The sequence below is a fragment of the Paramisgurnus dabryanus genome, chromosome 9 (assembly GCF_030506205.2).
Source record: "Paramisgurnus dabryanus chromosome 9, PD_genome_1.1, whole genome shotgun sequence".
Lineage (NCBI taxonomy): Eukaryota > Metazoa > Chordata > Actinopteri > Cypriniformes > Cobitidae > Paramisgurnus > Paramisgurnus dabryanus.
In genome coordinates, this window is record NC_133345.1 from 20553439 (window position 1) to 20579470 (window position 26032).

The 26032-nt window shown below is 37.3% G+C and overlaps 1 protein-coding gene and 1 long non-coding RNA gene across 2 annotated transcripts in view; both read right to left on the bottom strand.

Moving 5' to 3' along the window:
• luzp2 (leucine zipper protein 2) overlaps positions 1-26032 on the bottom strand; it is a 137886-nt gene that overhangs the window by 106725 nt on the left and 5129 nt on the right. The window lies entirely within an intron of this gene.
• LOC141282540 (uncharacterized) lies at positions 2271-4075 on the bottom strand. Its single transcript, XR_012337274.1, has 3 exons — positions 3886-4075; positions 3077-3183; positions 2271-2998 (listed from the first exon to the last, which is right to left on the bottom strand). It is a non-coding gene; the product is annotated as an uncharacterized lncRNA (long non-coding RNA).

The window sequence follows — 26032 nt, forward strand, 5'->3', positions numbered from 1 at the left end:
GATCATTAATCATGTAGGCGGTCCATACATTTACAGCAATTAAAAGCCTGCTAATTGTACTTCCATGACTGAAAGAAAACGACATTTAAAGGTTTTAATACAAAAAAATGAAATTTTCAATACAAATAAAAACAATGCAATTTTTTTACATCAATCTTAAAGGAATAGTCTACCCTTTTGCCATATTAAACTATGTTATTACCTCAACCTAGAGAAATTAATACATACCTATCTTTTTTCAATGCGTGCACTGTACAGCGCGTTGTGAATGTGTTAGCATTTAGCCTTGCCCCATTCATTCCGGTACCAAACAAAGTTTTATTTTGTGGCACCAGACTCCTCATGTAACAGTCTTTAAAAAGGGAAAACACGGAAGTGTTTGGTGGCTTCCCTGTTTGGTACCATAGGAATAAATGGGTCTAGGCTAAATGCTAACACATTCACGATGCGCTGTACAGTGCACGCATCGAAAAAAAGATAGATATGTATTAATTTGTCTAAGTTGAGGTAATAACAGTTTAATATGGCAAAAGGGTAGACTATTCCTTTAAAATGGTGGTCTTCTTCCTCCGCTTAGTTTTTCAGTTTACAAATTCTGCCATCTATATAGGGAATCGTTATGGCGTGAGCACAACATGGCTTTTAAAGGGAATGAGAGCTGAGACTTTGGTTTATTGCACGTTACACGCAAAACACACCCATTACTCATTACGAAAATAGGAACAACTTTGCGCTTGGCGCACAAACCATTTTCCCGTTGTTAAATTAGCAAAAGTAGATCTGGATACGCCTGTTTAAACTCATTAAAATAGGGCCCTAAGACATTATTTAAGTATAATAGACATTAACAGGTTATTCTCCCTGAAACAGTTTGAACACTGTGTGTAATAGTGGTGCTGTGAGAACATTACATTGTTTGAGAATCATGATCAGCCCAACACAGCAGCACATCCTCAACCATAGTGGGAGTTTGGGGCAGAGCTATCGTTATGCCTGACCAATGGAAGATTGTGGAAGTGAATATTTTTAAGAATTCCATTTACCAATGATATTGGCACACGAAAATTACACATTTCACTTTATAATGACAATAAAAACCTACTATTACAGAAGCGATAGTAAAGAGTGAATATTTGAACAACCCTTTCCGACCTCTCACAAAATACACTAGAGGAGTTTATATTACCACATTCAAATTCAGAGCAGCTTCTTTCAAAGCTCAGAACAGTTAGCATTTCAAGACAGGCGCGAGAACAGCTGGTCTTCTTCCTTTGTGCATGTAAATTGCACTTGCATTATGATTAATCAAGATGTTAACACTTCACTCACAGCATCCAACAACACAGCATGAGACTACAATAGGCTTTTTTTCATTTATTGCTTATATAAGTGTAATATATTAAGCATCCATATAGAGTGAATTATTTCAGATTATGTAGGATGAGCCAAAAAAAGCGTGTGCCAAAATGTAAGTTATGTTATATGCATATAGAGTTCATGCTGTTACTGTACATCAGTATGCAAAAATGAAAAAACTTGTCAATAAAAGGCTTTTAATAGCTTACTCAGCCTCCAAAAGCAGACTAGGTAAAAGTGAGGGAGAAAAGAGATTAAGAGATGAGAGAGAGAGAGAGAGAGAGAGAGAGAGAGAGAGAGAGAGAGAGAGAGAGGCTGATTTCACAGATACAGTACACTCGTGCTCCAAGAGATGCCCTACATCCTGACATCACAGTTCTGGAAAGTGTGATTATATGCATGTATTCGGCCTGCAGGTGTGTGTGCATGACACATTAATTGACCCATGTGGCAACAGGCTGTATGTGAATGAGTGAACATTAAATAGAAAAAATTCTTCAGTAGAGAATTAATATCTGCATGTGTGGTGTTTATGCTCAATGACACGCACAGTGACAAACAGCAGGCTGTGTCAAAACCTTAATGTGATATGATTGCCTTAAGTGATAAAAGCACTCACTAAAAACAGTTGGGTTAAAAATAACCCAATAAATAACCCAATGGTGGGTTACTATAGCACCGACCCATTGTTGGGTTATTTTAACCCAATGCATTGGGTAGAAAGTTTTACCCAATTAGTTGGGTTATGAAATAACCAATTTGTTGGGTTATTTTTGCAATGCTGTTTTAACCCCATTATTATTATTATTATTATTATTATTATTTATTACTATTATTTGCTTTATAAATAAATAATACAAAACTTACAAATACATTTATAATGCTTTATTTTCATTTAGTCATTTGCACCTGAATTTAAATGTATAAATACATACATGTATAGAAGCATAAATACATACACACATACATACATATATACATACATAAATATACAAAAACATAAAAGAACAGAACAAATACTCCATCTTATCCAAGTAAAAACTGCTTAAAAGCATAGTTCGCACATTTTGTCATCATTTTCTCCCTCTCATGTTGTTATAAACCTGTATATAAGTCTTTACTTTGATAACCACAAAGGTATATTTCAAAGAATGTTTAAAAAATAAAACCGATCATGAGCCCCATTCATTTTCATAGTATTCTTTTTTCCTACTATGACAGTCAATGGGGCTCATGATCTGTTTGGTTTCAAACATTACTCAAAATATCTTCCTTTGTGGTCATCAGAACAAAAAAATGTGTACAGGTTTGTAACGACAGGAGAGGAAGAAAATTATGACAATTTTCATTTTTGGGGGAACTGTCCCTTTAATAAGCAGGTGACAGTGTGTTCATGAAACATCACATGGTACAAAATGTATTGTGTGTTACAGAAACTACTTAACAGTAGTGAAAGGCTTGGGATACTCTGTATAAAATGTAAAAAAAATATTAAAGCACATGTCAACTGCTGGTCTTGCTCCAGGGCCATGCCTCCCCACGATAACAAAGGCTTGTGATTAGTCGAATTCATCCCATAGGAGGACATGGGGTCTTCGTCATACCTCCTCCTCCAAATACTGAATTATGTTTGTTTTCTGACCTGAAGACAGAATTTTCACAATGTAAATATGCACACATAAACAGGATAAAAAAAACAAGTGTCATAAATGATACTTACAGGTTGCAAATTAATAAATGTTTGCTTTGCCTCTTGGTACTGTAGGAAGGCTGAACCATCTTGCTGGCCATTTTGTAAGGTTTTTAATGCAACATCTCCAAGAATGTCTACATTTAAAGAAAATAATAATTAATTAAATCTCAAAGCAAACACATCTGGCACGCTGAATAAATACTCTACTTTGACAGTAGATGGCGCTGAATTGCAAATTCAACCGTTACCGGGGTTACAGTATACAGTAGTAGACGTGCAGCGCTTTATCAGGGATTATACTGAAGTAAGACGACAATAAAATGCCATCGAGTCATTTCTTAAGACATTTACATTCAGAATCACATTTATATTACAGCTCTGTGTCTATTACACAGACCGGCTAAAAAAATATTTGGAGCAAAAAACAGCCGGTTGCATCCCTTACAAAAGTTAAAAAACGGTTTTTACTACACTTTAAACAAAACAACATTGTCTGTTACAGAAAGCATGGTTAAAGCAATATGACAATCAATACGCCATGAAACTAACGTTGTACTACTAAAAAAAGAAATGATTCATTTTCGTAAGGGCTCATGCTGTTGGTGCTGTTTAGTATTAAAATAAATTGCGATGTCTCTCTACGTTTATGATGGCTTAAAAACGCGTTTGGCATCGATAACAGTTAATGAATGGAACAGGTGTAACGGACAAAAACTAGACAACAGCGTTTTTGTACACTTATTTAAACGTGACTGATAGTTTACTGCGTGTTAGAGCTTAAAGACACTTTGTAGCAAAATAAAACATTACACAGAGATATATATTTTAAAACGTACCTCTCGTGTCTGTCCGCACTCAGCAGTGGCACCGGTCAACCGTTGAAATTCAAAATGCGTGACGTGAGCCCGATTTTAACCCAACTCTCTGGGTTGTTATGGAAATAACCCAATACAAGCTAGGAATAACCCAACAGAACAACCCAATACGTTTAACCCACCTATTGGGTAAAACAAATAACCCAACGGTTTTTAGAGTGAAGTTTACATCCAATGCTTTTTTAACATCCTGTTTACTGAAATGGCCCGTTTGGGTTGGATTTTTTACAGAAAAAGTTTAAGGTCAAGTGAGCTTTATTGTCATTCCACAATAGCAACACATTTAACATACATATAGAGAAAATGTGTAATCTAACTAAAATACTGTCTACCTTACAAATATCCCACAATCATGTGCATGCAATTCAACGGACAAAAATTTTGTTGAATTTGCTCAACAAAAATTATATCTTTCTACAAATAAAACTTTCACGCAAAGCCAGAAAGCTGCCTTCTGTTCCAAATACACTTGGTATTTGGTGCCCTGGGCGCAAACTGATATGCACACCTGATTCATTGCATCTATTCTCACACCTGCAGGCAATCATATGACAGGCTAACTAGGCCACACCAACAGATTGAGCCATGCTCCCACAACCTCTTGTCATTTCATAATAATACTTGCAGTTCTGCTTGGCAAAGCTCAACACTAAAATCTTCATGCATTACTGTGTAATATAACCCTGTGAGATTTTGTTTCCATTTCCATAGTAATGCATTTATATTCATGAACACAGTTTGACAGACATCAAGCTGCCTGTTTTACTTGCCTGTGTTTCTCTGTTTTCACTGCTGCTTTGAAACAAATGATGCAAAATTGTGAAAGGCTTTACAGAAATACATTTGATCTGAACTGAATTTTTAACGTATGCAATTTGTATTCAACTTCCATTTGAAATCCTGGATATATTTGTCTTAAACAGTGCCAACAAAGTATCTTTCATTAATTTAAAGGGGACATTTCACAAGACTTTTTAAGATGAAAAATAAATCTTTGGTGTCTCCAGAGTACGTATGTGAAGTTTTAGCTCAAAATACCATACAGATAATTTATTATAGCATGCTAAAATCACTTTGGGTGTGTCCTTTAAAATGCAAATGAGCTGATCTCTGCACTAAATGGCAGTGACAGTGGTTGGATAGTGCAGATTAAAGGGGCGGTATTATCCCGTTCTGACATCACAGGGGGAGCTAAATTTCAATGACCTATTTTTTCACATGCTTGCAGAGACTGGTTTACCAAAACTAAGTTACTGGGTTGTTCTTTTTCACATTTAATAGGTTGATAGAAGCACTGGGGACCCAATTATAGAACTTAAAAATATAAAAAGTCAGATTTTCATGATATGTCCCCCCCCCCAAAAAAAATCAGATTTGTTTCTGTAGTGCTTTTACAACTTTGCATTGTACTGAAATAGCTTTACAGTAAATACAAAAAATGACAGGCAAATAAAAAGACAGCCAAGATAGAGTAACATCCATCTAACTGCCACTGTGCCCGAAACTTCCCTACTATATAGTACTTGCAGTAGGCGAGGCAAGTAGTATGTCCGAATTCATAGTAGTAGTTGAAAAACTGTTGGCAAAAAGTAGCCGGATGACCTACTTCCGTAAAAATTTCAAAGTGTACATTCGATGGACACTTTACTATCCCATGAGCTTCCAGGAGAGGAGTCACTCATTGAAGAAAAAGAAGTGGATGTGTTTTTATATTTAAAAAATGTTTAACAGTTCTTAACAGCATCCAAGTTAACAGCTCACTTTTTATTATGATGACATGTGTCATGTGTTGTATCATCACGGCAGATATAGAACATATGAAATTTATTTATACTCCCATATTCATACTATATAGAACCTACTGTTTTATTGGTCGGTGAGAAGGTACTTCATCTTATTCTGTACATACTGTCACAACATGCGCTTTCGAATACAGGACCCAAGGGTGTCTGTCATTAACTAATGATTTATAGTTGAACTGATTTTTATGAAAAAAATGTACAACATAGTGCTGTTGGTTGGTAGCTATATTTTTAGCTATAAATTTAAAGGGGTGGTTCAATAGTATTTCATGCATTCTGACTTATTAACACAGTTATAGAGTTGTTTCCTCATGCTAAACATGGCAAAGTGTCAAAAAAGCAGTTGGGCGTGTTACAGAGTAATTCTGTGCCGAATGGACTTCGCCAGGGTTCCTACAAGTTTCTGAAAGCTTTTTTCGATTACGGGTCCAGCTGACGTTTCAGGGGTTTCCATATGTGTCACTTATATTTATGTGCAATTCCCCCAGAAAACCCCGCCCACCCGTCAATCAGTGGGAGACGCTAGAACTTAAAAACATCATAGAATGCAACACAGCTTTGTTTCATTTCAAAACTCAAAATGGCACAAAAGAATAAGTGTGTTTTTGGATGTAAGGAGAAGAAAGCCAGCCTTTAATTGAAACAATGGATATAGTTTGTTTATCAGGGGTAGCAGCGGAGTTTTGCGTGTGTGTTTGATGCACTGGATTTCATTGAAAAGTCTCAACCGGGTCATGAGTTGAGACCTCTTTCTTATGTTGGAAATAGGCGCGTGCATATTATATAAATGAGTCTAACATGTAGTGAATCATAAGTTAAACATTGCTGTATAGCGTTGCATGACTCATATTCACTCTTCCCGCGGTAGTAACTCCTCCTTCTTAATTTTTTTCGTACGTTATCGGAAAGAATCTGTAAAGCTAATCCTTCTATTATAAATCTGATTAAACTAAAGAGTCTTCGGAGATATAAAGGATGTAATACTAGTCTATAGGTACTGCAGATTAACATCAGAAATAAAGAAACAGCGTGTGTTATGTGAGCTTTAAGATAAATTACTTTTATAAAATGTCATAAAACTGGGGACCCCTGGCACCCCACCCTCAGTTTGAAAACCACTGACAAATTGGGGCGTACACACCAAACCCAATTGTGCAAGTAGTTTACAAAGTCAAACATGCACTATTCACCTTAAACGAAAAAATTCAACTGACCCAACATTAAATCTTGAGAGCAATATTGAACGAGGAACATGATTCAAATTCACACTTCGCGTTTGTTGTGTACAACCCATTACAGTAAGTAAAATAAAGAGTGGACTATCAAAATAAAGTGTTACCTTAATATATACCTAAAGTGTAACACTAAATTTCATTTTTAACATTGGTCCCAATTTCTTTATCTGTCAAGAGACCCATGGTCTGCCAAAAGGTTAAAGACTTCAGATATGCCAGAGGCCTTAAGCATAAAAATGAATCTCAACTCAAGAAATGTGTTCTCTCTACTGAAACACCCTAAACTTGATATGAAAATATGTGTGAGTCTGAGTGAGTGTTTGTATGAGCTGCAGATCATGCGGAACCAGCACTCGCCCACATTGACATTCACCCCTCCGCTCCCCCGCTGTCATTCTGTCAGCGTCGTCACGGCCGCGAACCCAGCCAGAGGAGTCTCCGACAGACGGGCCAGGCGAATGGACGCTGTGGACTTCGGCAACATAACAACGTTTCACCACCAGCCCTGCTGACCGGAACCGAGCCCCACGTCAACCTTCACCACAGTAACCAACAGTTCCCAGCACCCCCAGGGCTCGCACTGTCAAACAAACGCACAAAAGCCTGTGCAAACGGGCACATAAACAGTACAAATCTGAGGGCTCTTGTAAAATTAGCTAAATTAACAATTTGAATGACTAAATAACAACATTTTCTAGTATTTGGTATGTCCTACATTTGCAATGTGCTCGAGCTGGCATGGTTCCAATGATTCATGTTTTCTCAGCATGATTTGAAAATGATTCATAGAGCATCTTAGAAATCTGGAAAGGGAATCTGGTCTTTTGTAAGGAGTTACTATGGTCAATGTCACAAAAATTTGCTTACTTTAGTGATTTATAGTGCAGAGCAGTGGCGGCTCGTGACTGCTCATCCGAGGGGCGCTAATTTAAAATATGTGTTCGGAGTGTCATGTGTGTTACTTGCGTTTTCAAAATAAGTGTATGTGTCATGTGAACCATGTGCATCACGTGTTTTGTCAAAATAAGTGCCTGCTGCACACGCGTCAAAACCGTTTATGATAAGAGACGCTAACATTCACAACAAGCTAACAATACACGCAAGACACTCCCTTAAAGGATAATTCCGGTATTTAACACTTTGAGTCTCATTTCTGGTTTGTTTTGGATGAACTACAGTGATGGACACAGAAATTTTGACAATGGGTCGTGTCTTCACTTTTTGACTCATTTAGAAGCGTCTATTGACTGCTTAATAATGGAAGTCAATGGCTATGCACAAGCATGTCATTAAAACAACACTTAATGTTCATTTTCAAAACTGTACTACTCAGCGAGTGGTTTGTGGTGTTCGTTGATGATTAAAAACAAATATATTGGCACAATGTATGATTTCAATCCGTGTCATTTGCTATAGTGGAACAATTTTTTCAGATACCTTACAACCGGGTATATACTTCCCCGCTCTATATTTGAGTCTGAAGCGTAAGCACACTCCTGACCACTTGATGGCGACAACCACTTTGCCATACAAGTACGCTCGGTGTCTAGCGTATAGACAGTCACAATCGAACTCAACTTCAAACCTTAAGCTGGTCACTGAGCCATCAAATATGGGAAAATTTCTTCTGAGAGAAACCGAGCGAAAAAACTACAACCACATGTAAACAGACCCTTTTCTGTTTCCCGGCGGCGGAGTGATATATCAGCGAGCAATGAGTCTTCCAAGAGAAGTCAATGGAATTTTACAAAATGCCAAATAAAACACGACCGAAGCTTTACTTCGCTACACAACTTGTTTTTAATCATCAACGAACACTACGCATCACTCAGTGAGTAGCACAGTTTTGAAAATGAACGTTAAGTGTTGTTTTAATGACATGTTTGTGCATGGTCATTGACTTCCATTCTGAAGCAGTCAAGAGACGCTTTTAAACGAGTCAAAAAGTCAAAATTTCAGTGTCCATCAATGTAGTTCATCCAAAACAAACCAGAAATGAGACTCAAAGTGTTAAATACCGGAATTATCATTTAACAGTAAACTCTGATTACGCATGAGATTATGCGAGTATCTGGCAAGCGTGAGGGTCTCTTTTATCATAAACCCTTTAGAAGCGTCTGCAGCAGGCACTTATTTTGACAAGATACGTAATGCACACGGGATCTCTAGATGCACAGAACACATATTTTGAAAAAAGGAACCACACACATGACGGGCTACATACATGTTGTGACAAACTTCACATCGAGTGCCCTCGAAAAAAGAAGTCACCGGCCGCCACTGATGCAGAGATAAATCATATTTCCAGGTCTAAAATCGATTGTCAATGTGGACGTATCCCCAATGCGTATCTCTGCTCACATTTGCGCCCTGGAAGTGGCATAAAGACACAGGAAGCACACAGTAAACACTTGTTAGCACAAACACTGCTGACAGATGCAGATACACATAAACACACACTGTCGCATTGGCAACACAAGCTTAAGTCACTGCCAAAGCCACGCGCAACTGAGTGCTTTTCCATTACCAACAGCCCTGTAGTAATTTCCTGTTTAAATTCAATACAAAAATATTAAAAAAAGTTTGTGCTGCATCAGAGCTCCGCCAATAAGACTTCCTCAAATTCCCGCTTTTCACAGCAAAACTCCCACCGAGCAGAACTGCGAAAAAGCATCGAAAAGTTTCAAACCAAATGAGGCATTTGATTTAACACACCCGTTCAGATCTCAGCACCAGCTGAGAGCTGCTCTCACGCTGTGCAGGCACGATGGAGCCTATAAACAACTGGATAGATTTGCTGCTCGTCTCAGTGCAATTTTGCGGCTAAATCCAGCGTTTTATTTAGAGAGAATCAAGGCAGGAAGTTGCTCTGGTGTGCGGAAACAGATCTATAGGCCAAGCTGAGAAAGGGAATAAAAACTAACGGTATTATAGGAAATATCGCCCAGTAAAGATAAATGTATCACTGCGGCATTATTGGCTAACTGTTTCCTCAGTGGCAAAATACTCCCTCTTCACTGATCGGGGGGTGTGGGGGGTTGGGATGGGTCCGGGGATGCGGGGAAAGGGGGTTGGGGCTTATCAGAGAAAGGTGTTAGGGCGGTGCAGCAGCTAGATACAGCGCTAATGCAAGCAGCTTTGCTGTCAGAGGAGATGGAGGCAGACACAGAATATGCTCGGTGAGAGAGATAAGATAAAAATAACGGTATCCATTCCATGTGTCGTCCGGGTTGTTGCGGGTATCCTGATAAGGGATTCAGATTTATGTAGAGAGGGAATAGGGGAAGCAAATATGACATTCTGGAAATGAAATAAGGCGGGGAAAAGTGGCAGATTTAAAGGTTGAGGCATTAGGGGTTAACATAAGCCTGAGAACAAAAGACAGACATGTTGCAAAGGCTGCAATATACAATGTGCGACATCGAAATCAATTTTCTTGTCGCACTTCTTTCCAGCCATCATGTAAGGAGAAAGATCTTTCAAAGATCTCCTACAGATTCTGTTCCACTAACAAGTGCGGTTTCACACAGACGCACACATGCACAGTAACCTTTAAACTTTTTAAAGAAAGCACTGGATGCACGCTGAATAGCTGCCTGCCTTCGAACCCTTGTCCGCAAGAGTTGGACAGTGTTGTTTTTTTTTTTTTTTAGAAAAATGAATGCTTTACCCACGATTAAATTTCACATTTCATGACATTTCTTTTCTCATCAAAACTTTCTCAGCTGCACCCTCGGAGAAAACTATGCACTGTGCTATGCACAACCCAGGTCATTCTAATATCAAGGCAAGACATCAGTTATGCTCATCCAGTTCTGGTCAGCTCCGGTATTCACACAAATACAGTCTCCCTCCGGCCCCGGGCCATTTGCCATTCACGATCAGAGCCATAGATTTGTAGCATGTATTATTCATGAACTTTTTTTTGGACATGCCTGACTAAATCTTTCTTGCACTCCTTAATCCAAGCAATCACTGGTGGTGAGTTACGCATCTTTGCCCTTCTTTTAGGTTCCATAGGGGACCAATTACAGGCTATTAAAGGAGCGAGACAAGACAAAGGGAAGATGAGGTGGAGACCGAGATGCAATCGTGATTTATAAGAAGCTTTCATGGATAGATGGCTGCCTGACATAACTACCAAGATATAGGTTGCTGTTGCTCCTACCTTCTTTTTTTCTCGTAAATTATTAATGCCGCTCCACTAAAATTGGTAACATAAATAGAGGCGTCAGATTCGAGCCATTACACCACACCCTACAAGGATGTTACTGAGAGAGACGGCTCAAGAGCCGTATGACGTTAGTAATTTCGGTTGTCTATTAAAAGAAAACAGCTCATGGTGCGATCATTCTGCAAACCCTCATTACTTCTCTCTCGGTTTGATCAGCCTGAAGCTTAGGGCGATACGGCAAGTAAAGAATTAGGAATGTGCATTAGTTTGACTAAAAGGTAGATTCGAATTCATGATATTTCATTTAGACCTTATTTGTTTCAGATTAATTTACCCTGAGAGCTTGTAGAAATAGCCATACGGTGCTAAATGCAGGAAAGGGCTAATAAAATTAAGTACATTTTTTTTATTTATGGTAAAGACTTGCAGTTTGTCTTCTCAATCAGCTAATGCTTTCAACTCTCCAAGCTTGATTTGCTGGAAATAAATGCACATAACTTTCAAGCTGTTAGAGGACGTCATTTGAAAGGAGGATAAAGACTTTCCGGCTTCAATAATTCAGAGGGTCCCTCATGCATTAATCAGTCATTCCGAATGTCCACTTTGTCCTTTTTTAAACAAAAACAAATTCATGGAAACAACTTATGTCAGTGTTGTTCAGTGTCACCCCACCATACTAGAAAATAGCCCCTCCGCTCCCTAGACCCCAATCAATCTCGATGTCATGATTGACGGTCAAATAAAACCCAAAACTTTTAAACTTTCATCCTCCCGAGACCTACATGTGCACATCCGTAAACACTCACACACAGGGGCACACAACTTCCCTCTAGCCTTGTCCTGTCACGCCTCAGGTCGCAAAGATGCAGGGTTTGACTGACAGCGGGCCATTTTTCTCCTGAGAGGCAGTCAAGGTTACTTTCCCTTTTGTCTACAGCGTGCATAAAAGTTCAAGAAAGAAGAGGAAAGACAGAGCTGTGTTATTTTATAATCAAGGCGTTATTAGCTTTATAAGCTCAGGATTAAAATCTATTTTACCGGCATCAGCGCTATTCTTCTGAGAAAGGGCACCTTCAAACTCATGGCAACAATAACAATATTGGTTTAGATCAGAGGTCACCAATTAGATCTGGCCCCGGATTGATTTCATCCGTACCATAAATCATCATTCCTTATAAATCAATAAGCATTCCTAACATAGAATTTTTTTCTTAGGCGGAACACTGAAACTTACTTTACTGCAAAGGTGATGAAGAAGGTGTGATGCAACACGCCATCAAACTTTTTAATTCTTGTCATTTTTGCCATACACTACAGCTGGAATTTTAATTGGTTTTAAAAAGCCATTCTAGCAAGGTCTGAACCCTTAAGCTGCAATGAATATTCTCTTTAATCACTTTTATAAAACAAAAACTCCTTAAATAATATTGCTTATGCAACATATTGGCTAAAACACTTAAAAAGGATTTTTGCTGAAAAGGGAAAGCATTACAATCTCATGATCTTTTATGTTATATTAAAATGTTAAACGCGTAATCATGTCGTGTTTCAGGAAAATTAGTAGATATAAGATATTTAATTAAAGGTGTTTGAAGATGATGCCAAGGGATAAAGTGATTGAAGGTTAGAATCACAGGTTAATGACTTTTTCGAAAACCAATATGCTGTTTTAATGGTTCAGTTGTTCATTAAATAACCAATAATGTTCTGCCAGAATATATAGATTAAATAGGCAACTATATTTTATACAATATCGCAGGATATATGCTAAATAATACAGTCAGAAGCAACTTATATATTCAGTGTAGCATTTGATCAAAAATTCACAAGTTTAAAGCTGTAGAGGCAGACAAACTCATTCATATTCGGTGACCTTTATATGTTGCCTCTAGCGAAGCATTTCGCTCAAATGCCTAATAAAAGACCATTTTTTCATAGAAACACTGGTATAAATGTGACACCCAAGTGAGTTGCGTCTAGTTCAGCAGAAATCACAAAAACAGTGGACCATTCTGTCCCATGGTTTTCTACACTTTTAGAATAAAAAGTACAGTTGCTTGCACAATACCTTTGAAAAAGGTCCTAATATGTAGCATTTTTGTACAGATATGTACCATAGACTGTAAAAAAGATGGACGATACAACGTCGCTTCCTTTCACTGTAATTAATTGAAGCCAAAAATGTCTGACCATGGGCACTGCCATGTCACGTAAATACGTCAGTCTGGAGCCAGGGCATGCACAGAAGGATGCCCAATTCAACCACGTAAATCATAACGACACGTTCCATTTCTATAGTATCAAATTACTAGCTAAAAGGAATTCATCACAAAAATTAACAGTTGAATATATATAAGCGTTATAACAACTACCTTAACAGACCAAAACCATATTTTATTGGAAGTGTAAATATTTTTTTTATTTAGAGACGAGTCTCGTTCGTTTGCATGAAGAGGGCAGGGTTTATGACTTGTACTGCAGCCAGCCACCAAGGGGCGATCAAAAAGCCAGAGGCTTCACTTCTCAAGATGTATAAGACACAAGCGTACACTGTAAAAAAAATACAAATCAACATATATTTTTTACGTTACTTTAACTTAACAAATTAGGTTAAACAATTTAAACTTGTGTTTATAAGTTATGTTAAGTTAGGACTTATTTTTGCTTTTTCTGTGGAATGTTTTTGGAAAAATCTGCGGAATTCTGGGGAATGATTTTAAAGTTTAAAAAAAAGAAATTAGAGAATTTAAGCGGTAAATATTACAAAATTGCTTAAAAAACTAGAAAATGCATTTCCGGAGGAACTGCGAAAGTGTGCTTGCTCTGGTGCCGCCAATTTAGTTTTTTTATCTTGTGCACATTGGAGTCCCAAGTTCATGTACAACGTTTGGTTTCAATACGTGAAAGCGTTCCAGATATATGAACGACTTCCTTTTTGGTGGCGTAAATTTTTAGAATGTTTTTTTTTCTTTTGATGTTATGCATCCTCACATTGGAGACCCAAATTCATGTACAAAGTTTGGTTTCAATACGTAAAAGCATTCCTGAGATATGAACGACTTCCTGTTTGGCGGCGTAAAATTTTAGAATGTATTTTTTTTCTTTTGATGTTGTGCATCGTCATGGAGACCCAAGTACATGTACAAAGTTTGGTTTCAATAGGCGAAAGCGTTTATGAGATATGAAGGATTCCTGTTTTGGCAGCTACGCCACAGATTTCATTTGGGCTGTGACAGGCAAACGCTTACGAAAATCAAAAATCCTTCTAGTAACTTTTGTGAGGCTTGGTCCAAGGAACATGTATGTCCAGTTTGTGTAGTTCGGACAAAATTTGTGACCTGTGAATCTTTTTTTGGTTTTCTGTTCAATCCAATATGGCGGAAGAACGACATGGATCCGTGATGTCATCTCCTCAAGCAACGTACACCGGCACTGCCCAAACGTTTTAAAGTTTGAATGGGGTCTCTGTGTCAAATGGCCTAGTCGCAGGAGCTGGCCAAAAATTAGGGCGGAATAAAAATAATAATAATAAGAAAACTTATGAAGAACAATAAGAGCATTTTGCATAATTTTTACAACGCAATGTAAACTTTGTATTAAACATAACAAGAGCATTAGTTGTAAACGGATTTGAAATTATCATGTGCCGATCATGTTTCGTTTGGGCCTGGTTATGTCAACTTATCAAAAGTCAAAACTTGAAATAGTATGTGTGTATAAGAGTGAACTGTCCATAGACTTTCAAGTTCTTCACCCAGGAGCGCCACAAAGGGGCGTTAAGACAATTCTAAGGGCCGACGCACTTTTGAGGCCCCAGAGATTTTTATTAGTAACAGTAATGGTGGTGATGTAATAGAAATTATAAATTTATCTACCAAAGAGTTACTAATAAAACAAAGTTATGGCTTGTTTCTGCATTTCCAGCAAAATTACCCCATCCCCTTATTTACTGCATGGTTTCGTCCAGTCTTACGTAGCTTCAAGAATAGAGTCAGTCAGTCACTGAGTGAGATCAGAATCAGATGGTGAACTGCCAAATTAGAGATGTCTTTGACTAAGAAGTCTGGACATCAAAAACTAAAAGAGAGGCTACAGAGGTCAGAGACAGAGAGAAAATGGGCTGACAATTACTCACCACCATTATTTTTCAAAAGAAAGGTATATTTAATTTATTCATGAAGCTTCCTTTTGCTGTTTTGTTAGTGCCGGTTATAGCCAACCGCTACCTGAAAGTCAATTCAATATTTAATAGGTTACGTTTATCACCACTGAAAATGAGAAGAATGTAATTTTTTCCAGATACAGATCTTGAATTTTTAGTCACTTGCCAGCATTCTTCTGTTAGCAAACTATGCTGGCGGACTTATACACATGCAAGCCTCGCTCTCACACGCTTTTCCCAAGAAAGTTTCCTCGACTATTCTGCCAGTTGAAGACGGTGGTAATGTCACTGAGACTGCCTCTGAAAAGTCTCAAATCTAATTGTGAGATAAAGAGCATCACAGTTTGATTTTAAGCATTCATTTCAGTATGATTTCAATCGCTGACATGAACTTTAAAAATACAAAGTTTAGATTTTCAAAGAACATACTTTACATTTGTAGGATGATTTTATGTAGTAAACCACAAATAAATACCTTAGCTGGGTTTTCACAAGCAGGGTTACAATTATCTAGTGTACTGTATGAAGCTAAATGTTTTTGGGTTAATGCTCATACACACTATATAATGTATCTTTAATATTTGTTAAAGACTGTTGCATTTACTGAATATTGAATTACTGTACTGTATTTTTCTATTAAATTTAAATTTGCACACTGGAAAAGGACAAAAAAATGCTCATAGTTATGCTCTTCTCGGAGAAGATGTGACCCTGAGACAATGAGAACAGGAACAGGGACAATGAATAGGTTTCTATTAAATAGCCGCGGCCTGAACCAAGGACAAGCTTTACTTTATGCTTTTTATGAGACCAGATGAGCATTCAATTTTTGGAAATTATCCAATCATAACATTCACAAAAACCTGCTGTGCATGCTGGCTTTCTCTACCCCACGAGCTCTACAGATATGCAGTGCTATTGTCTTTTTCTCAATTACACACGTCACCGCAACAGTGTGAAACGTTTTTGCTGGAGAATCTATATTCATTTGAGCAACTGAAAGGCATCCAGTTTCCAAATAAATAGCCTCCCACTCTGCTTTGATTGAAAATTGAGTTTTTTTGAGGGGGTGCTACAACAAAGTGTTTATTACATTCTTTTCAATGCAAGTTGGAGGGGTATAGAGGTTTCATGTGCTGTCCTAAACCGTGAGTTTTTTGACAGTTCAATTTACTAGTATGGCGACAAGAACCAGACACGCTTCAGTGTCTTCGTAGCGTTAATGCTGAATACCCAGAAGACACACCACTCACTCCTGTGGCCATTAACTTTAAAATAAGAAAGGGTGAACAACACCCCCCCATTCCATCCCTTTACTGTCTTTCTTACTCTCTCGCCCACTTTCAGTGGAAGCTCTGCTAATGTACAGCTCTTAAAGCTTCAACCACTGGAAGAGACATATACATCAAATCTCTTTGTCTGACAAATCTCCAGCGGTCATTCTCTCTCTTTCTTACTCGCCATTATTTATTTATTTGTTTCTTACAGTCCTTACAGTGGTGTTCATAATACTTTGTGATTTCTACTTTAATGTCTGGATGACCGTACTGCTTATATGTGTCAGCACAGTGGCTGGATAAGTAGACCACTATGGCATTGATTGACACCATTCGCTTACAAACCTACATGCATACTGCAGTGCTGTGGACTCGTGTGTTTATCAAAAGAGCCATTTTTCTTATTCATTAGCGCAGGTTTTATTTTGTAGCTATAATACAAACACTATTCTCATTAACTCATGCACCATTCCTGTGAGACCATAAAATAAAATGCAAAAAATGCACTCTGCACCTGATTTACATCTACTGACATATAGCTGCAATTCTGGTTTATTACCAAAAAATCCTTCGCATTATCCATGATTTGAACCCAGGACCAATCACACTCTCACTCAAGTAAAACGCTTCTCTAAAGAATCCCTAAAAGCTTTATCCTAATAATAACAAGGGCAAAGTTTACACTTCTAGTGCTATTAACAATGAAAATATCTCTTATATAAGCATTCTGCCTCAAAATTGATTGATCAAAAGAATGAATGCACCATGTATGTACAAAGAAGTAGTGCATAATGTGTTACTGAAATGATTTACATAATTGTGCATTTATAAGTATAATGAAAATAAATTGACAAAGGTCAACACATAACATAGACTTTATCAAAATGGTCAAAAGAATAAAAAATAAAGTAAAATATAATACACTACATAAAAAAACGCTGGGTTATTTTCAGCCCAGCATTGGGTCAAATAGGGACAAACCCAACCCGTTGGGATGTCATTTAACCTATGATGGGTTGTTTCTACCCAAAATGCTGTGTTGTCCCATTGTTGGGTCATATGTAAACATTTTCTGGGTTAATATAACCCAGCGGATGGACTCTAATATATATAAAATAATCATATGTTTTTTTCGGTTCCTAGTTGGGTGTGTAGATACCAAATCCAATGCTATGTCATATTAATCAGTGTCTTTGTTGACTAAAACATAGCATCGTTTTGAAATATGTCTGCAGCTCTTAGCAACTTTTTTGGTGGGCTTGAAAATATTTTGACCCAGCGGGGTTAATCGTAACGATGTGTTACAATTTACCCCTCAGCACTTACGATATGAAAACCGCTAATGTTAGCGCAGTTTTTGCCGTTGTTTTAAATAGGCTACACACAAATGGTTGCTTGCTGCCAGTGGCGGCGTTTCACGAAAACCTATGGTATGGCAAAAATCCTTCATACAAGAAGGCCATTCAAATAACGAATTTATGAAACCACATTATATCCATGATATGTCTACATACTCCACCAACCCGTATAAAATCATACTATGATTGCACGGATGTACACTTACTGACAACAATACGGAAGCAATACAAATGAAAAACAAAAATAGAAATCATGGTTGTTTAAAATGCTTTTCAAATGTTGTCATTCTTAACTAAGTGCAACTCCAGCAACAGATAAACTAAAACAAGATAATATCAAAACATACTGTAACATCCCTTCACAAATTTATAAACATTTATAAAACACAATAAAGACTTTTAATGATGTGATAGAGCACACGTACTTAACCCAGCCAGCTAACTAAACCAACTAAGACTAAAACACTAAATAAAACTCTCAGAAAAACAGGGCTAAATGTAAAAACAAGTCTTACCTTTTGTCGTCGTGAAGTTTTTATTCCACAAGTCGCCATATTAAAAAACGCGCGCAAATAAATAATACAATCACTTCGACTGCGCTACAATTTCCCAGTGTAAGAGAACATGTTTATTTATCCACAGAGAACAAATCATTTTACTTCTGGAATAATGTATGCAATATGCATAGCGCGAGTGTGGGGGAGAACCTTGAGTCTGTTAAAACAAAAAAAGGAGTTTACTTGCGAAAATAAAGATTATAACAACAGCGGTCATCATGAAACCTCCTGCACAATTCAAGCTGCGCTGCAAGAACGACAGGTTGATGACATCAAAGTACCGCGAGGGTGAGGCGAGAAATCATTGGAAGAGTTTGCTTTCAGACCGCTCTCGCGCCACGTTGATGTCATCCACATGTCGGTTCCTGTATTATAGCATGAAGTCGAGCACACGCGTAAATTATCCATATTATTGATGTACCAATGTTCAGATATGTTCTACTGAAAATATTTAACATTATTTTTAATGAGCTTCATTATAGCCTGTTGATTTCTGGTGTTTTGTCTGAATGCTAGGGTATGGTAATGCCATACCCTGCCATACGCAAACGCCGCCCCTGCTTGCTGCTAACAAAATAAATGTGCCTGTCTATCAAAAATCATGTGTCAAATAAATTTTTGTTCATAGCTTTAATATTGATTGAATAAGGTCACGTCAAAGATTGAAATCATAAAGAAATGAATGGCTAAAATCAGACTTTGATGCTCATTATCTCAGAATTTGATTTTGAAACTGTAGTATGGTTATGACAGAATGGATCACATATAAAAAAAATTGACATAATTGTGCTTCTTTTTCCTCACATATTTATACATTTGTATCCATTTATAATTGAACTATTGTTAGCTGGATGAATGAATACAGTGTGGTTACCTGTCTATTATAGACAGATATATAAACAATATCCACTTCAAGTATATAGACAAAATAGTATTGAAATATTTGCCTGAAAACTTAATTTTTAGCAAGTGTTACAACTAACCCCCTGCTTTTACAATTAACCCCACCTATGGGTTAAGTTGTAACGTTTGCACTTCTGTCATGTTTGGTGTAATTGTCCAAGAATGGTAAGTACTTGAAACAAACTTCAAATGTTCATTTGTAGCAGAGATGTGTGTGTTGCTTGTATAAAATAATCAAACTCAAATATTTTTTGAATGATTGAGCCAAAACCAAAAAGCATTAGGTTGTGCCCCGCTCTCCCCTTTGTTTTAGCACTCAAAAAAATGTTAGGTTAATTTGAACCTAGCATTGTATCAGAAAAGGACAAACCCAGGGTGAAATTAACCCAGAATTTTTTTTAATTGGACCCAACTTGGGTCAACACAACTCAGCATTATGAGTTTAAACCCAGCATAGGTTAAATTGCAACCCACTGGGTTGGGTTTATCCCTTTTCGACCCAATGCTTGGTTAAAAACAACTCAGCATTTTTTACAGTGTACTAATTATTATAAAGTCAGAAATGTGTGTAGTTTGTATGCTCTGGAAAATGTTTACTGGAAAACTTATTGTTAATGTTTAACAATACAATAATACAATATATAACATTTTTAGTTTTTTACTACACTGAAAAAATATTCTGGGTTATTTTCAACCCAAAATGTACTTTCAAAACATTCAAAAAGGAGATGAACCCCAGGAATTGGGTTAAATTAACCCAGAAAATGTATAAAATGTGAAAACAGTTGAACGTGTAACCATAAAAAAAGAGCACATAGAGCGATATTCTCAGATCGCTTTCAGGACTCATTAATGTGGAAATAAAACTTGAATAATTTTCCCAAGTGTTTAGATACGAGACAATTTTAAAAAATTATAAAAGTTGGTTGTCAAAAAAATCGGATTTAGTCAACAAATTGGAATCGGGCATAAAGATCTGCCGTATAAATCCAGTCTTCGATTCAAACGAGGCGAAAAATGCTGATGTCCGTATGGGTGAGTTATTTCCTACTTTCCCACTTAATTAGTCCAAGTGTTTTAACCAGTTTGACCTTTTCAGGCCAATGTGCAGAGTTAGTTCACTGACAGAGCAATTAGCTATACACATTGCTAAAGACACTTATCATGCCATATACTCAATGAGAACAAAATGAGCTCAAGAGAGACATTAATCTCCAGCTGGCACTCTTAAACACTGGCGTCACTTTTTGGACGCTTAACATCGTTTCACTTTTTACAGCTGATTATTTTCTTTGCCATATTTTTTGAAGCAGGCATCATCTCTCTCCTCACAGAAGATGCACCTGATACTGACAGCCATTATGGAATATCGACATTATTCTAGTCTAGTCAGGTGTATTAATTACTTTACATTTGTCGTGGCATAGCAAGGTTCTGTTTACTGTTAATTTACTATTAGACAGCCTGCTTGGTTGCCATAACGCTCTGATTACAGTACGCCTCTTGAATTTCAATCTTCCCTTAGAGCCAAGCCAAGAACAGGACGACACAGCCCCTCTCCCGGTAACGTCCGATCTACCCTATCTGCATGCATATGTTAACACTTATGACATTGTCCTTGCATTCAAAGCATCTCTTTCTCATAGGGTTATTTCATCAAAGGCATCCTCTCCCCTTCTTTCTAACACCATGCTTGCAAATAGCTATGAGCTCATCTAACCACAGAAAGTTGTAATTGCTAAAACGTGTTATGCCTTATTAATGCTTACTATGTAGGTCAAGTTAAAACAGTTTAAACTGTTACCACATTCAGCTTTTTTCCAAACATTAATATACAACGAATAGCGCTCATTCAGCCTAGTAAAATATGAATTAAAGGAATCTCAAATCATAAATAAACCCCAAATGTAATCACAGCGTGAGATGGAAACCCCTCTCAGTGCACATCACAGATGCGACCCAAAGAGAGAAAGAAGTGCGTAAGGTGGATGCCATGCATCACAAGGTGAGCACAGAATAATGTTGGACCTTTTCCATTTACTGCTCACGATGCCAAGCACTCTGGGCGCGGTCATGCATGGGCACCTCCGCATCTGCCAGCAAATCTGTTGTATTCTGCAGCCTGGCACGTGCTCCTCGCAGCTCCTCACAGCTTTAAAAGCGAAGTTGAGATATAAGCACAGTTGAGAGTTTCAGCTTCTTTTAAATCTATCTGTGACACATACTGGGAGAGTCTGTCAGATGAAAGCGATTGCGTCAAGCTGGATATTTCGAGAACAATTTTTTTTTAAATTTCAGGTGCTTAACCACCAGGATGCTGCCACAGTAGAAAAAAGCCAATCTTTTGAAATAATTTCAACAGCATGCCACTGGGTTAAGCAAGGGTTGTTATTGTTGCAGCCCCAACCTTTTGAAATTATTTCAAGAGCATGCCACTGGGTTAAGTAAAGGTTGTTGTTGTTGCAGAAAAAAGCCCCGACTTGTGATCAGGACCTGACGCAAAGGGGCTAATTTCATGTTATACCACGAGTCTGTTGAATGCTTTATTCTGATTTGTTTAGAAACGTTCCACTGGTGTTGATTATTTTTCTGTAAAACGCACAACTAACCTGTCAAATGTCTTAAAACAACCACCAGAGCAATGTTTGTGGTATACATGGTATAAGCACAATAATTGACTCCGGTCCTTTGAATTATTTGAAAAAATGCACATTTGCTTCGCACCGTGCCACATTACCACCTTGGTTGTGTATATTCACAAATAATTAAACGGCCCGTTGTTAATTATTCCTTACATAACAAACGACTGTTATTACACGGCTATTTACCTCATAAGTAATGTAAGGAACATTAAATATTGATATTAAATATTAATTAATTTGCTCATTTTTATAAGTGCAGACCTTCTGCGAGGAAAACCAGTTTATTTTCGGTTTTTAGATAAGACAAGGCATTCAAATGTCACGAACACACTATTTTCTTTAATGATTTTCAAATATAATGTCATATATGTTATTAAAAGACATATTTCTATTTCATTTTTGTGTAAAATTAAATTGAACCTGTCAAAATGATTTGCAGCATCCGGGTTACGTGTGTTATTTGTTTTGAGCAGTTGTTATGTAAGGGATAATGTAGAGGCAGCCGGTAGTTATCGGGAAATAAGCCCCGACAGTGTGATCAGGACCCGACGCGAAGCGGAGATAAAACCGGACATGAATATGAATTTGAAACATTTAATTGGCATATTTGTTTAAAATTAACATTTTTATCCTTCCGAGAAACTTTGCAAAGATGCATAAAATGATCGTAATACCTTATTAAGATTCTCTGCTTCATACTTGTCTGTCTCCATTTTTTCTCTTTTAGCCAGTCTTTGAGAAGTTTTAATGCCCATTCTGTATTTTTTTGTGTGTTGGCTTCGTAGCTGTCATGCTCTATTTTGACAAGTTCAGTCTCAGTAAGCTGTCTGTGTCTTGTCGTGGTTGTCCAGTGTTTGTCACAAGATGGCGCCAAACAGTAATCTTTATTGATCTTTATTGGCGCGGAGCGATTTTACTCGTACAAGTAGTACCGGCTATGCGTTATTACTTTGGAGCGGTTATTATTTGAAAAGAACGAACCTGCAAATGTCTCAACTGAGCAATCAGAATCAAGAATTCCAACGAGCCGTGTACTAACATGAATTAGAAAGTACAATAAAGTGAATAAGCACAAAATGATGTTTTCACAAATGAAAGTGTTATTGTGTTTAGATGTTTCATGGCTTAATAAACTGATTCGAGTTGTTTGTTGTTTAGCTCGGAGGAAAATTTTATATCTCAGGAGATTTACAATAAGGTACAGTATTATCTTAGACTCAGATATATCTTAAAATTGCTTAGGAGGAAAACAAATGAGAAAACCAATGAGATTATTGTTAAAAGCCAAGAGTAATGGACATGCATCAAATGAATCTAGACTGTTTGGTACATTTGATGAGAAATGTTTGGGTTTATATTGATTATCAGTTTGTGACATTGTTGAGATCTCTACTGAAACTCTAATGGAGTCATCTTTCAGATTTATTGGTCTTTTTCTCAAGAGAAATATCCCAAAAGCAAGACGCAATGTCTAGGTGAAATAATTGAGATATTTAGGAGATCTCATCTTTAATTTCTTTTCTTCTTTGTCTGAGAAATTTCTTCCTAAACTAGCCTGTACATATTTGAAATAAAATAGACATAAATAATACATGCAATAAGAGTTAACGACAATGCAATGGCCGAATGACAAAAAAAACTTGTTTTGGAAGTTCATATTGACTTTTCATTACAGACTTTGGTATCTTGGCAACACCATTAGAATTATTGTTGAGATTTTACTCTGAAACTCTAAAGGAAATTTAAGATTACTTTCTTTCTGTAGTATACAAATCTGTAAAGATGATTTGACTTGCCATGAAATCCTCATTACTGTCTTGGAGAAACAATTAAGAGAATAAGCAAGATTTTTTTCCAAACAACAAACCACACAAAAGACAGACATTTACATGACCATCACATATCAGTGTGTTCACAGCAAATTCTGCTAGTACACTTACAGAGAAGAACTATTCCTATCAAGGGTTTCCATGACTACCCGAAAGCATTATTCAAGGTCGTTATTCACACAAAGCAAGAATGGAATATTTTAACGCATCCCGGTAGCCACAGCACAAAGATATTAGCGAGACCGTTTGAGCCATTAAAACATTAAAATTTATGGTTAACGATCAGGCTAACGGTGCAAAGCTATGAGACACATGACCCCCTCCACCAGACACCAGTGTCATTGATCCACAATGCAACGAGTTTGTCTCCTAGTCTTTTGCCACATGCTTCGCTTAAGAAATCAAAGGCACTGTTTCCAGGAGGAACAAATTCACCCCTGCAACTGAACAAACATGTGAGTTCCTACATTTTCCATTTTATACCTTTGCAAAAACACTTTTTTTTGTTGACATTTTTCAGTCACTCCACTGTAGGCAAAGGTTTGGCAGAAGATGCCACGGTTCCCTACATCAAAGTTTGAGTCATCAGAGAAAGAGACCGAGATCCTGGGGGAGACGCTGCAGGCGCGCGAGCGGAACTGAGAAGCACTGACAGTTGTAACAGTGAGCCGAGGCACTTGAGCAGAGGAACCAAAGCCCAGACCCACAATACAGAGCAAGTGATAAGAGACATTTAACAACCTGTGTGAGCTTCATGAGAAAACTTCTCATAAAAAACAAATAAAGGCAAAATATGTATGATTTTTGCTTTAAAATAAAATAGACCCTTTTACAACACACATGATCAAATAGCCTGCGCTCGCATTAGGTCAACAGAAGTGGTGTTGTTCCCCATTGGTTCTAACGTGTTAGCAACTCAGAAAGTTTATCAAAACGGTGCAGCTTCAAAATGTCTTCATTTGGTTGCATTAATATAATATACTAATATACGTATGTATCTGGCCACTTTATATTTGGCCATCTGCTAACGTCTTCTATCCACTCCACTATAATACATGGATTTGGTAGCTGTGTTGAAAAAGTTGATAAAGTCAACTTATTAAAATAACTTTCTGTGTTGCTTTACTGCTGATTCTTGCCATACGTCCGTTTCCAAGATGCCCGCACATACACTGCCACGTCATCATTGTGTACAAACAGTAAAGATGTCAATATAGATTAAAAAAATTCACTTGTGCACTTAACCCAAATGTTTCCAACAATGTTTTCAACCAGTTTAACGCCTCATCGCATCACCTGCAATTGTGTCATGTCTACATTAGTCTCAGTTTCCGCCCTAATTGCCGTAGAAATCATAAATATGTTTGACTTTGTGTGTCACTGCACAGACCATTTGGTATGATATTAAAGTGGTGCATGATATTACGGCTCACATTTGTGATTCTTTGATGTCAGATGTGTTTGATTGGTTCTTATTATAAAATCTGCAACGTCCTGTTGTTGCTTCTATCAAATTATTATGTTGGCTATAACGTTACATTATAAAACTTTATTCCATAACTCCCATCATTCAACGCTCCTTCCCAGTGTCGTCAAGCTCCAGCATTGCTGTGCAACATCTATAATATATTTAACAGCAGGAGTGCTGATAATTACAAGAAAAACATTTAGTTTAATCACAAGCTCTAAAATAAAAATGTTAATAAAAATGTAATCAAAAATTTAAGGGGTGGTTTAATGGTATTGCATGCATTCTGACTTTTTAACACTGTTTAAAGTTGAGTTGAGTTGTTTCCTCATGCTAAACGTAGGCAAAGTGTCAAAAAAGCAGTTGGGCATGTTACAGAGTATTTCTGTGCCGAATGCACTTCGCCAGGGTTCGTACACGTTTCGGAAAGTTTTTTTTTTATTATGGGTCCAGCTGACGTTTTGGGGGTTTCAATACGTATCACTTATTTTTATAGGCACTTTTTCCTGGAAAACCCCGCCCACTCGTCCATCAGCCGGAGACGCTAGAACTTACAAACATCACATCACGTGACAGCTTTGTTTAATTTCAAAACTCAACAACGGCATGAATGAAGAAGTTTGTTTTTGGATGTAAGGAGAAGAAAGCCAGCCTCATGGAAACAATGGATATAGTTTGTTTATCCGGGAGTTTTGCGTGTG